Genomic DNA, 13789 nt, shown 5'->3' with positions numbered 1-13789 from the left:
ACTTTGGCAGTATCTGCATTTTGATCTGTCATCAGATCCCTATATGAAGTAGGTGTGTGTGTGTGTGTGTGTGTGTGTGTGTGTGTGTGTGTGTAATCTCCCCAGGAAGACACCAAGGTGACCGAATGAAACTCTACGATTAGGACAAAGTCTCACCAAGCCTCTCTAAGCCATTATACAAGTAAAACTTTCCAAAAGTGGTGATATCTGTCCCCAGACTTTCACCAGATGAGCGACATAGTAACACTGCCTCAAAAGCACTCAAAGAGGGCAAGCCACTTGGGAGGACTCCACTTCCTGGTCTTCCCTCTGACATCTCAAACACCACCAGCCCAAGAGAGCAGACAGGCTGGACCAAGAGCAGCTGTCTGTCTTCCCTGATGAGAACACCACACCTGAAGCTCAGTAGTTACAATATATAAACCAGGGCTCCATCCTTGGGCACAGGAGAGAATGACTGTCATTGTACCACAGTGCAAATGAATGCTATTCCAGCTCACCATCTCTCCCGTCCCCAGACCAGCCCTTATAATTCCAGATGCATAAACATAAGCAAAACAAACCATCTATAACTCAGGACCCTTTCAGTTCCCACTCCCTCAGAAGATTAAATGGCTTGGGCTCGAGGGGGCCTCAAAACCCAATATTCCTTTCTAAAACCCAGGCAACCGCCCAGCCCTGAACCTTCATTTTCCCTCCTCAGCTATAACCCGGGTATGCTTTCCTGGTCTTGGTTACCAGTGGGGTTTTAAGATCACGTCACTTCTGTTCAAAAGGAAATGAGGGGAAAGGAGAGAGGAAAAGGAAGACAGATGAGACGGACGGGAAGATTATAATAATCCCTGGAAGACAAGGCAAAAACTGAAAAGAAGAAACACGCAGTCACTTTCTCAACAATTTACTAGGAAACTAAGATTAACACACAGGAAATTTAAAAGGTGTCCCTGGTGACCTCACTCACTGATAATGAAGAGGGAATAGATAGGGAGAAGATTTTTTGTTTTAGTTCATGACAAATTCTATTTTATCCTATTTCACTGTTCTGACAGGCAGGCAGAGAGAGAAGTGTTGAATTTCAAAGTTACGACAAGGAAGGACAGAGAACAGGAGACCCTCAATGAGCTACCATTCACAAAAAGCCTACTGTGCGCCAAGTCACACGAAAAGTGCCCTACCTGGATCCTCTCAGTAAACCCCACAACCACGAGTCATTTGCATATTTATCTCATCACTGGAGGTATGGAAATTCCAAGGTAATTATCCTGAGACCTCGCCGCTAACTGGCAAACCTGGAGTCAAAGCCCTCAGATTGCCACACACTCAGAAAGGTTGGGCTAAACTTTAAGACACTCAGGCTCATGCATTAAATATGAACAGAAATGAAAGGCTCCTCCCCAGTCATTACGACAATTTGTCTACTCTTGCGCAAGGTAAATGTGTATTGCTGAGAGGTCTGAACGCTGCCACACTTCACATTAAATTACCTCAAAGCAAGCCTCATGCATACTCTGGCTCTATGCTCCGAGAACAATTTCGCAGGGTGTGCCCTAGTGAATCCACAATATCCACCTTGGAACAATTTGGTCCAATATGTATGATGCTCACAAACAGAAGGTATGCTTTAATAAACAGAAAAACACAATCGATGTCAAAGACACAAAGACAAGTACAAAATGTCTTCCTCCTTACGGCTGGGGGGCTCAGCTGCTTGTTTTCAAAGGATGTCATAAACCCTTTCTTAAAAGCATCCCATACGGCAGAATTTTTTTAGATGTACACTTGAATGTTTTCAATTCTAGAAGGAGGCTGTTTGCACATCAACTATGAAAACCCACGCTGGTTCTTCCAGCAGCAATAAAGCTGGTGATATGTTGGGAAGATTAATCAAGGAAATAACCACAGCTAGGAGAATGTTGTGGCACTAACACACGTGTGCACACACGCGCACACACACATACACACAGAAAGAGAAAAAAGGGATAAGTAACCAAAGCCAAGAGGACAAGGAAACATTTTTACATATGCCTCAGCTTTAAAAGCTGAATCTATCTAATATAACTAACTGTACAGCAATATACTGCAAGCCCTGGAAGAACCGGGAAACTTCCAATGAAAATTAGCTACTAACACAAATAATTTCAGTGGTCCTATATCTGTGACAAACTAAACTCAAAACATTAGACGTGTATAAAACAAACAGAGCCAAACCAGGACTGGGAGAGGGAGCCAAACGAAGAGCATGGCACAAGAATTGAGAGACTCAGTGGTCCTAAGGCAGAGTCAACCCCAGCTTCAGACATCTGCATAACAGTCCCCAGTGACAACACCCAAGAGCCTTCGCTGTGAGCCACTGCTTCCCCTTTCTCGAAGGGCTGCAGTTCCATAAACTCCATCTATTCCTTAGTGCTGCCCTTGCCATCACACGATCCAGTTCAGCCACCCCCTGTAGTGAGACAACAGGTTCCTCAGGAGTAGGCATGACACCATCATGCTCCAAGTCACCCACCTACCGGGCTGTTTCTGAACCACTGCCAGGTGTGACAGCCTGGGCCATACCACCTGATCTCCCTTGGGACAGACGAAGTGTGGCTGAAGAGTCAGTCATTCCTTCACAAGCAGATCATTACCTTCAAGGAAGCAGAATGTTCCCGGCAAGCTAACTGAGCCCCCAGCAGCCTGTGCCAGGACCTGCAATACCTGCAATACTGTTGAGACGGCCAAGTCATGCCACCCAACGCTGGGAAAGCGACAAGATCAGCAGAGAACAACTCCTATCCCACTCCCTTCAAACTAGGAAAGAGCTTGTGGCAAAATGGATACTTAGTTGCAAACCATCTCACCACCTTTCTATCCTAAAGTAATTCCATCAAGTATCAGCTAACAATAAGCATTCAAAATCCTGGCTCCAAGCGCATCATCACACCAAGCCACTGATCAGACTCAAAACAGGTATGTCAGCCTCAAAACTTCCTTCTGACCACACACCCAGGAAAGCCTACTGAAAACAAAACCAGGACATGGGGGTGGAGGGTGGGGGAGCCGAGTTTATGCTTTGCTAGGATATTGTCACTTACAAGGACCCCCAACCCTGGTGCCACCCTCCAGCCAAACTTCCTCTCTTCACCCCACCCAAAATTCGCTTAGGCAATGGATCAGAAGATTAACCAGTTGCGGCAGAAAAACTCACGTTAAAAAAAGAAGTTCCAGATAAACAGAGATCCCCCGTGGCAAAGGGGCTTTTAGCTGGGGGAAAACCTGAGACTTAATGCCTCAGTTCTAGAATTCCCACCCAGGTGCTGGTCCGAAGCCACAGCTTCAAAATATCTGAAAACCAGTCCAGCCCAGAATCCCAAACCTCTCCAAGGGATTCCCTCCATCCCCACCCCCCACCCATACACAGACTAGTGATTGCCAGAGGAGCACAGCAGGGTTGGGTCCCAGGCAGGAAGCATCTTTTCGGTGGGTGTCAAGATCAGTCACACTGTCTCCGTCCCGTCCCATACAATGTTCCTCGCTAAAGCAAAGGAGAAGTTTCGGAGTCAGAACCCCCTTTTCCTGAGGTCAGAACCCCACACTGCGGTTTGCTCAGCAGAGCCGCACAGCGCCCTGGGGCTCAGCACAAACTGAGCGCGGCCAGGTCTCCGGCCATCCAGGCTCCCAGCCTCAGGCCACACTTAAGGGTTCCGGGGCTCTTACCCATCCTCACCACAGCCCCCGCAGCAGCTTCCAGGGCCAGCCGTGCCCAGGAGATTCACGGGTGGAAAATGGATCGAATTTTTCAAAGCTCACCCGCGGCTCAGTGAGGCGCACGCTCCCGGCTGCCTTTCCATCTCTCCAACTTCCAGTAACTGAAATCAGGAAGCTGTAGCCTTCCCGGCTGCCGGCAAGGGAGTGGGTGTATCTTGTGAAGTTTCGTGCTATGATGAATCTGGTCATTTGGGTGTGTTGGAGAGGGCCTAAGGCTCCTCCCTCTCCTCCTCCTCCTCCTCCTCCTCCTCCTCCTCCTCCTCCTCCTCCTCCTCCTCCTCTCACTTCTTCAGAAAAAAAAAAAAGCAAAAAGCTTTTGGCGGCAGCCTAACTAAGGACTGTGGCTTGCAGTCATTGAGTCCAGCACTCTGCTAGCCACATCCTGGGAGAGATTTATTCCTATGGGGTCTCAACTATTTTACAAACGAAACTGGGCGTACAGCACAAGGCATAAACTCCTGTCAGCATTCGCCTGCACAGCAAGACAGCAGTGTCTCTTAAAGAATAACTACACCCCTTACCTGGCCCCCTCAGGGGCAGACCTGACTGTGGATAGTTTGCTGGACAGAGATACAATTCCTAAACATTGTTTAAGTAAACCTAGAAAACAGAAAGGGCAGGAAAAGAAAAACCTTTACTAGCTATCTTTAAACCAATGGCAACTGGTAACTTAGCACAAAGTCTCCAGAAAATTCTCCAGTTCCCTCACACTCGTCCTCTAAACAGAAAGCCGCCATATGTTTGATTCCCGTGAACAATATTTATAGCAGTCTCTAAAAATTGGAGCGAAAACACACTAAGTCACCCCGCAAAGCACTCCAAGAAGTACTCTCCGGGCTCCACCGTGGTTTTCAGGCATTAGTTCAGTAAGTGAAACTTCTCATGGCCAGTGGCTAAGAAGCAGCCTCAGGTGGCTAGTTAGAAAGAACGAAGCAATCACAAGCGAGCGAAGCAGACACTGGGCCCAAAAATGGCCAAAGCAGCCATGGGTGAAATTGATAGATGAATAAAGCATTATCATTTCTTCAGGTTATCAGCTGTGTTGAACGTCAAAGGTATTGACCCCTTCCCCCCACTGCAAAATGGCTTTCCTCAAAGACACTGACCACAAAAACAGAAATACAGCAATCAGTAAAGGAATCATAATGACTCAAACAGCAGCCGGAACTACAGGCTGGAAGCAATATTCAGAAAAAAACCGAAATGTAACTTTGGGGGTGGGGAATTGGCTAGCTGGGAAATTAACTGGCTCGGTTGGTAAAGAACTGGTTTACGGTACTTGCCATGCAGACATAAAAAGCTGAATGAGATATCCCACACCCAGAGAAAAAATCCAAAACTCCAGGTCCACTGGCATGTGCCTAAACCCTACCATTGTGGAGGGAAGTATAGGAAGATCCACTGGAAGTGCTGGCCAACCAGCAGAGCGGACCCGTGAGCCCCGAGTTCACTGAGAAGTCCTTCCTCTGGCACAGAGATGAAAATGTGCACATGCATGCGCATACGCACACATGCACACGCATACACACACATGCACACGCATACGCACACATGCACACGCATACACACACACACACACACACACACACACACAGAGTGTAGCTTCCAGGAAAACAGTGATCAGAGTTAGCCAGCGGAAACCACGACAGCTTTAAACGTGACAAATACATGCTCACATATATAAACCTGAGAAAGAAGTGCCTGGCTAATCTTTATGTTCTTGGCCATCTGCACAGAGATTGGCTTAAGACATCCAAGGAAGAAAACAAACTCTACCGTGCCCGTGCCTAGCTCTGAAGGAGTAAAGTGTTCACACGGAGCAGGGTCTTAAGCTAGAAATGACTTTACCCCAGGGAATACTTTAAGTGTGTGTAAGACACTTTCCATTTTCACAACTTGGGGAGAGATTCTACTGAGAAGAAATATGGGCTGCTGCCAAAGAGCCTACAACACATGGGACAGCCCGATAACAAAGCAGCAGCCAGCCCCGAGCGCTCACCGTGCTGTTCCGTGTTCTGAAGAAAGCCTAACAGGAGAGTGCCACCATCTACTGATAACCAATGTTTCACTGACCCCTGTGGTACCATCAACATCTCAGTGTCCAGGAAGAACACTCTCCCTGTCCCCCACTAATTACCATTTGATGGCTGAGGACCATCTGCACAAGCTAAGCAGAGATGAGGCCGGTCAGCAAGGAAGGCGCTCGGTCTGGGGCGCAGCCTCAGTGTCTCCACGCTCATAAAGCTGATGAGTAACTAAACTAGGCTGGAAAATAATAACGGGCTGAGATGAAGGTGACTAAAATCAGGGCCCAGTTTTAGGCTGGGAGCTAACCCAGCTGGGAGGAAGAGCCGTGCTATACACTGGGACATGTGATAGACAGAAAGACAGGGGAGGCTCTCCGGTGGCGCCATCAGTCACTTCAGTGTTGGCAAGCACCAGCCTACGCCAGAACAGGAAGGGTGTTTAATCTTGCTACAATTTATCAGAAGAAAGTGACAGATCACTTATAGGTAAAAGAACGCGAGCTCCACAGTCCACGTGGTTCCGGTCTCGCCGTTCTCTCAGAAGCTTCTTCAAGGCTTTATTTTATTCCTAATTGACAGATAGCTGTACGCGTTTGCCGGGTACAACGTGATGTTGCCATGCCTGTGTGCATCGCACAATACCTTAGTCACGGTGATTAGCAGATCCAGCACCTCATGCTTTGCACCGAATCTGATAAACATTCAATTCTCTGCCATCCTGCTGTTTTGAAGACTACAATGCAACACTGACTGCCTTGTACTGGGCCCTAAATTCCGGAAGTAACAGTAACTCTGTATGTTCCCTTTGGCAAGGTCCACTGGAAGTGCTGGCCACTTTCCTCCCCCATCTCCTCCAGCCTCTAGTAACCATCATTCCTATCTGTTGCAGTTTGAATGACTATGCCCCCACACACACACATAGCTCCTGCACTCCGATACTTGGTTCCTAGTCGGTGGCACTGTTTGGGGAGGTGGTACAGCCTTGCTGGGCGAAGTATTTCACCAGCGGCAGGCTTTGAGATTTCACAGCCTGGCTCACTTCCAGTTCACTCTCTCTGCTTCTTGCTTTCGGCTCAGGAGGCTACCCTTCGGCTTCCCCACCCCATCACCAGGCTTCTCCCCACCACCACTCCCCAGTGATGAACTCTTTCCTCTCAAGAATCCTAAGTCATAAGTTCTCCACCTGTAGGCTGCTTTGGTCACCACATTTGATCAAAGTAATACAGGGAGGTTATGGAGTCTTTAGGAGAGGCAGTGTGTTGAAGGAAATTTTACTGGGGTGGGTTTTGAGAGTTCACAGACAGGCCCTACTTCCTGTTGACTTTGTTTGCTGTATGTGGATAAAGATGTGATCAGCCTGCTGCCTGCTGTCATGTCTCACCCAGCACTACAGAATCAAACACTCTGGAACCATTAACCAAATAAATGACTTCTCCCAGAAGTTGCTTTTGGTCATAGCATTTGTTTCACCGGCTTGGAAAGTAACAAACACACTCTCCTAAGAAGTGTGCCATTTGCTCTCGGATCCCATGGAGCCTTCCAGCTCTTCTTTCTGGGGCGATTTAACTTCTCCCTGGACTGAGAGGACAGGTGCTGCGGATGGATGGTGTTTGTCTGCCGCTTTGCCCAGTGCTTCTCAGAAGATGGCTTGCTCATTTTGAATCCCCCTGAAGCCACACTTAGGCAGGCACTTAAGCTGGATTGAACTGAGTCAGCTCCCATCTCCTGTCTGAAAGTGGAGTTCCCCGTGGCTGCTTCTGGAGGCCACCCCCAAAGACTCCTTGAAGTCCACTCTGAGCCATCCGTGAGGATACACTTAGCACCTAACACCTACTGCTGTTTAGTGCCTGGAAATTTTTTAAAGACCTTGAAAGAAGGATCGCTGATATGAAAACCCTGTTCTGTTCACATCTGAGCAGAGTCTTGAGGCAGAGTGGACCTCAGGAGAATAACACTCCCCACCTTAGAGCTGGAGGGCTGTCCAGGGAGAGCCCAGCTGGAGCACCCACCACAAGTCACATCATTGTAAGGCAAGGAAGATGCCCAGCCCTCTTCAGCACCTGAACCTGAACTTTAAAACCCACTGGGTTTTTCTCTCTCACACATTTAGGAAAAGAAAATCAAAGTGTAGTTATGAGCCTGACCCGAAGCAATGGACTTGTGCAGAAGCACACAGTACTTCTGAACCAAGGAAGTAAGTCCAGCAGGGGGAGCACTGCCTTGTCCCCAACAGTTTCTCAAGATCAGAATCACCATGGGGATGGTGCTGAATGATCCAGGTTACAAAAATAATCTCATATAAAGCAAGTGAAAACAGCCTTTCAAGTTTTTTTTTTTTTGAAACATCAGAAACAGTAGCACCCTTCAAAGGTCTCTATATTGCCACTGGATACCGATACAAGAGCCAGAAAAGTAAACATGACATAAAACAACATTAAGGACACGGAGAAGCATCCAGAAATAGCTAAACCTCTCTATTTCCAAACTCTGTCCATTACACTCATATTCCAACGTGAATACCTAGCTGGCTATGGTGACGCATGTGTAATGTCAGCAGTTTGGAGTCTGAGGCTGGAGGACGGTGACTTCCAGCCAGCATGGGCTAGATAGCAAGACTCTGTTCAGAAAAGAAAAAAGAAAGAAAAGAAAAATAAAAATTTTGAGGTTTACTCACGCTCATTCTTGCCGAAATTGCTCAGCTCCGTCTTTAGCTTGCTGATTCACACGTTAGGTTTATAAGAGACGACTTTTAACATTTCCATCCTGTTCAGTGACAGTGTCACCTGTAGGCCCCTGCCCTCTGGATTCCCATTTAAAGGTCTGCAGAACCAGCTTGCTCGTGAATCAACTCAGCTTCACCCAACACGTACCAGTAGACGGAAGCAGGTCTACAGCCAGGATTCTGGCATCTGCTGTGACAGAGAGCTGAGGGGGGGGCTCTCAAGTACAAAGTAAGAGGCTCTCACACCAACCTGCTCGTCACCTAGCAACAACCTATCAGCAGCAAGGCTGGAGAGCGGTGACCACCTCCTCAGATTAGGTGGTGTCCCACAAGGGTAGTAAGTAACACAGCCAAATCACCTGATTGTAAATAAAGAGCCCGTTTCCCAGAATGACTGCAGTTCTAAACGCACATCTTGTCAACCCTGTAGAGCTACCATAGAAAGGAAGGCAGCGCCATGGAAAGATGTCCTGTGGTCAGTAATAGACCGACTGTCAAAACAAATCATTCATATCTGAAAGTGGTTGAGGGCTAAATATGAATCCATGCCTCCCACTCACGGGCTACATCATCTGAGAATCTGGATGGGAACAGGGACCGTCTCAGAGCCCTTAAGTTGCTCCAGGAAGAGGCCTTCCTCCTCTCTGCCACACAGCCAAGCTCCCTTCACCCTCCCAGGTAATGTCTCACAGCACAGGTGCCTGCTAAATCTGATGTGGAAGGAGAATATTTACAACCTCACATTAAACCTTGTACAAACCAACTTAGAAATTCCTTATGGCATTTTCTCTCTAGAAACTGAATACTTGATAAAGATGTAGGGCTTTTCTCACAAAATACAACATCAAAGAAAGACCAAGGAAACACTAATGGCCTTTAATATCACCTCCGAGTGTCCTGCTGGGCTTGGTGGGCAGTTTCTTAAAATCTGAGGCTTCAATTTTCTAAATGCTCAAATCATGCTGTCCAATTTTCTCTTTTACATAGCCCTAGCTCTATCTTCCAATTATATTTTCCTATGATTTGAAAACTCCAATTTCTGTCAGTACCTCAATTTAGATTTCTTCACAGAAGAACAACTTTCAACACACCAGAATGAAAAGTTTCTGACTCACCAGTGGTCCACAGACTAGTAACCCAAATCAGATCTGTAACACAATAGGTGATGGGGGAAAGACAGGAAATGTTGGCAGAGGTACGAAGACAAGGGAGAAAGATACCCAGGAGCCCTGAGCACCAGCCATAGTAAAACATATGGGCCAGGTGCTGTCCTGCCCACATGCAACCAGTGGGCCTGTGGATTCCAAGAATGCTCTGCGCCTTTCACAAGAGGTGCATGTGGCTTGTGGGGGCAGAGCATCTGGGCTTTCCCGGGTGTGGGATCTTTCAGGCACCCCCCCCCCACACACTCCACAGCAATAATCATAGTTGCGTTGGCACTGAGAGTAAGATAACCCAGAATAACTGAAGGAAGACGATAAGGGCTCAGGCTCCTTGCCAGGGAGTGGCGGAGTTTCCCATCCTCAGCACACACTCTTGTGTGTGAAATATTCCTTTACACTGTGTGAAGATGTGTCGCTGTGGTTGGCTTAATAAAGAGATGAATAGCCAATAGCAAGGCAGGAAGAAGTTAGGCGGGACTTCCGAGGACAGAGAGGTCTCGGGAAAGAAGAAAGGAAGACTTGTCAGCCAGATGCTGAGGAAACAGGAGGGGCAGTACAGTAACTAAGCCATGTAAAAGAATGTAGGTGGAAAGATATGAGTTTATTTAAATTATAAGAGTCAATGGGGCAAGCCTAAGCCAAGCTTTCATAACTAATAAGTCTCCGTGCCATTATTTGTGAGCTGGTGGCCCAAAGAAACAGCCTACTACACTCTTGCTTGGGAGAATCCCCACTGGGAAGGGCCCACCGGAAGAGGCAAGGGCATGAAAGAGAACTGCCTGCTCCAGACCAGGCTGCACAACAGCCAGACAAAGGCCAGAACAAGCCACGCTGTTTCCCCTTCCGCGAAATGAGAAGGGGAAATGGAAGACTCCTGGCATGGAAGCCTGGATTTACGGGGTTACAGGTCACGTGCCAAGTACTTCTCTAAATGGTAAGGAGCATTAATATTCCTGGATCACTTTCAGTCATGAAATAAAACAAGACAACATCTCAAGCAACCTGAGTGCTTGCAGTGTGCTCAGATAAATACCTCTGCTTTGGCCATGAACAGGTGCAATTCCGGCTCTAGGAATACAGACAGACTTGGTTAAGTTCCCCTCTCCCCCGCCCCCCCAAACCCCTACTGTGAGGTGGCAATGAGGAGAGCATGGCAGAAGAGCTACTGAGCTGTGAGGTCCTGGACCAGCACTACCTAAGGCTGGACGATTTGGATGCATTTGTTTTTGTTAATCATGGACTAGGACAATTTTTAATTTGCTTTATAGCGGCATATAGGGATAAATATCACCGTCCACACTAAAACATAGTGTGGAATACTACGAGAGATACTGGGGCTGGGTGATGTTGGATAACAAAGGAGAAACCAAGCACTGGGAAAGGCAAGATGAAAAGGACCACACTCTGAGGTCTCTTGGAAACACCTGACACTTTGCAGAGTTCTTAGCTTATGAATTAAAATTAGGCAGTTTCTTAGGAATGATGACTGGGAAATGCTCTAATGGGAATCTGAATGCAAATGCTAGCTCTTGGCACCATGTCCTCTGAGAAGGTATTTTCAACCAGGAAACACATCACGCTCGCATTCCCAGGTAATATACTTGAAGTAGGGTGACAGACACATGCCAGGTCCCGAGTCATAGTGCGAAAGGGGGGACGGGAAGTCTTGCACATTCATCACAATGGAGCTTGCAATTCCTTTAGGCTGAGAGAAAAGGCAAAGGCAGCTTCACGCAGCCCATCTAAAGTCTGCCACACACTCCAGCACTGTCGCCAGCCGAAAATACCTTTCCGCTAAGTGGTCATTCAAAGCAGCAGATGCATATAGAAGTCAGAACTCCAACACAGTACAGGTGAGGAAAATAATATTCATTCGGCAGCTCCAGAACTCAGAAGCAAATCGTAGGAAATGGGCACTTGGCCCAACCATAGACAGGTGAGCAAGAGGCCCAGCACTCAGGGAGGGAGGGAAGGAAGCAGTCAACCAGGATGGCTGAAGGCAGTCTGACTCACCAGCTGCCAGCATCCTCCCCAACAATGACTGTGGCAGACACAGCAAGATGGCAAAGAAGGCTGCTGCGGACACTGGACAGAGGCATGCACTTCGAGAAATCACGACAGCAAGCTTGCTGCAGACAAAGCTTTCCCTAGCTCCTACCACTGGAATCCTATGGAATTAAAATCGAGCCACTGTAGAGCATCACCGTTTACACTCGTGCATCACTGCAGCTGAAAGGTGGGAACAACCCAGGCACCCACTGCCAGGTCAGCAGGATAAACAAACCGTAGCATACGCATACGATAGAGTATTACTCCGCCATTAGAAGGAAAGCTGTTCTCGCAACAACTACAACATGAATGGACCTTAATTGACTTAAGGGAAATACATAAGATGCAAAAAGACCAATGTTACACCATTCCAGGTAGATGGAAAAGTTCTGGCCACAGAGAGCCGCGCAGTGGTTGAAAAGGGAATGGCTCCCACAAGCTCAAATGTTTGAATGTTGCTTGGCCCCTACTTGGAGGAACTGTTCTGGGAAGGGTTAGAAGGTGTGGCCTTGTTAGTGGGATGTGTCACTGAGGGATGAAGGGCTTTTAAGTTTCAAAAAGCCTGCACCAGATCCGGTCCCTTGTTCTCTGTCTCCAGCTTTTGAATAAGCTGTAAGCTCTCAGCTACTGCTCCAGAGCCATGCCTGCTGGTCTGCTGCTATGTTCCCCACCGTGGCCGTCATGAACTAACCCTCTGGAACTAAAGGTAAGCCCCCAATAAAGTACATTCTCTTATCCATTGCCGCAGTCATGACGTTATCAAATACAGCAGTGGTAACTATGTTACACAGACTTGAGATTTTCATAGTTTTTAAAAAGTAAACAAATTACTTGGTTCAGGCACTTTTCAAGCACTACTACTGGCTGGGGAGAGGGAGGATGGGCTCTGTAGACTGCAACCCAGCCTGCTCTGAGTTTCCTGCCTGTTCTCCCTGTCACTCAGCTTGATCTTCACCTGGCACCCAGAAGACTCACTGTCTCTTACTGTAAGAGACAAAGTGAGACTGTCTCAACTATCAAATTAAATCTTTCAAAATGACGCGGAGGCAAAGGGGCACGCCCTTTGGCAGGATGCCAGGTGCGGCAGTCACGGCTGTCCCAGCTGAACGGAGCATATTTCACAGGGCCCTTGTGTCCAACAACCCGTGTGAAGCCCAAATTTCAAAGAAGATCGAATGGGTCGAACATGAAGGATCAGAGCGAGGGAAATGAATGAAACCCAAAGTATCAACCAGGAACACTGTATGAGACAATGTTCAGACCACACTCAGGTCCCGCTTAACAGCTGTGACCAGACACATGAAGACACAGAGGAGGTGCCAGACAGTGTAAGCGAGAGTGCTGGCCAGGGTGGGAATCAGCCCCGCCCCTCCGCCTATAAAATGGGGTCATGACACTATTTCTCTCTGAGCTGGTGTGAGGACAGCTTCCGTGATGATGACTTGTCCCTTGACCACTTTCTAAAGGAAACTACTACAGGAAAGACTGTTCACCCGTCTCTGTACCAGGTCCTCAGACGATTCGGCATGGACTACGGGTGGCCAGAGCCATTTTACAGATATCAAAGCACAGAAAGGTTCGATGAGCCATCCAAACCCACCCAAAAGGAGGGGTTGGTCTAAAAGTCTAACCTAGCCTTTGTAAAGCCAGAACCCAGCCCTCCCCACCCCCAGCACCGCACGTGGGCAACCAACCATCCCACCATCATGGACCCTGGCATCCTCATAGCCCATATGTTTGTTTCTCTATTATCATCATCGCCTTCTGTGCCATTATCCTCGGGTTCCAAGCTGATGAAGACAGAGCACTTGGTGCAACCCCCAAAGCCTTGCCCCCCCCCACATTCACCTCATCTACCACTCAGGCCCAGATGCAGCCTGTGAGAAACAGATGCCCAGGTTTGTCACAAGGCTCGATGAAGTTAACCATCGCCGCGTCCGACAGAGAGGAGCGGAGAAGATGTATAACCTGAGCAGATCGAATCGGGTAATAAGCGAAGGATACGAGGAAGCCACGGGCAGAAAGTGTATGGAGGTGCTTGCCGGGGCCGCTCACCAGAGCGAGGTCTGCGAAGGGCCGGT

The 13789-nt window shown here is 48.0% G+C and overlaps 1 protein-coding gene across 3 annotated transcripts in view; it reads right to left on the bottom strand.

Moving 5' to 3' along the window:
- The window catches only part of Tiam1 (TIAM Rac1 associated GEF 1), a 351773-nt gene that overhangs the window by 179611 nt on the left and 158373 nt on the right, over window positions 1–13789 (bottom strand). The window contains exon 1 of one of the 3 annotated variants that reach the window (XM_041678509.1): window positions 3790–3898. The exons of the other annotated variants lie outside the window; for them this stretch is intronic. The gene's annotated coding sequence lies outside the window, so the exon portion shown is untranslated. Of the gene's footprint in view, window positions 1–3789; window positions 3899–13789 lie in introns of those variants that run through there. 3 annotated transcript variants of the gene reach the window in all.

This window comes from Microtus oregoni, unplaced genomic scaffold, assembly GCF_018167655.1.
Source record: "Microtus oregoni isolate MIOR12 unplaced genomic scaffold, Mior012 000030F_ref0000283, whole genome shotgun sequence".
Lineage (NCBI taxonomy): Eukaryota > Metazoa > Chordata > Mammalia > Rodentia > Cricetidae > Microtus > Microtus oregoni.
This window is presented reverse-complemented; position numbering and strand designations above follow the sequence as displayed.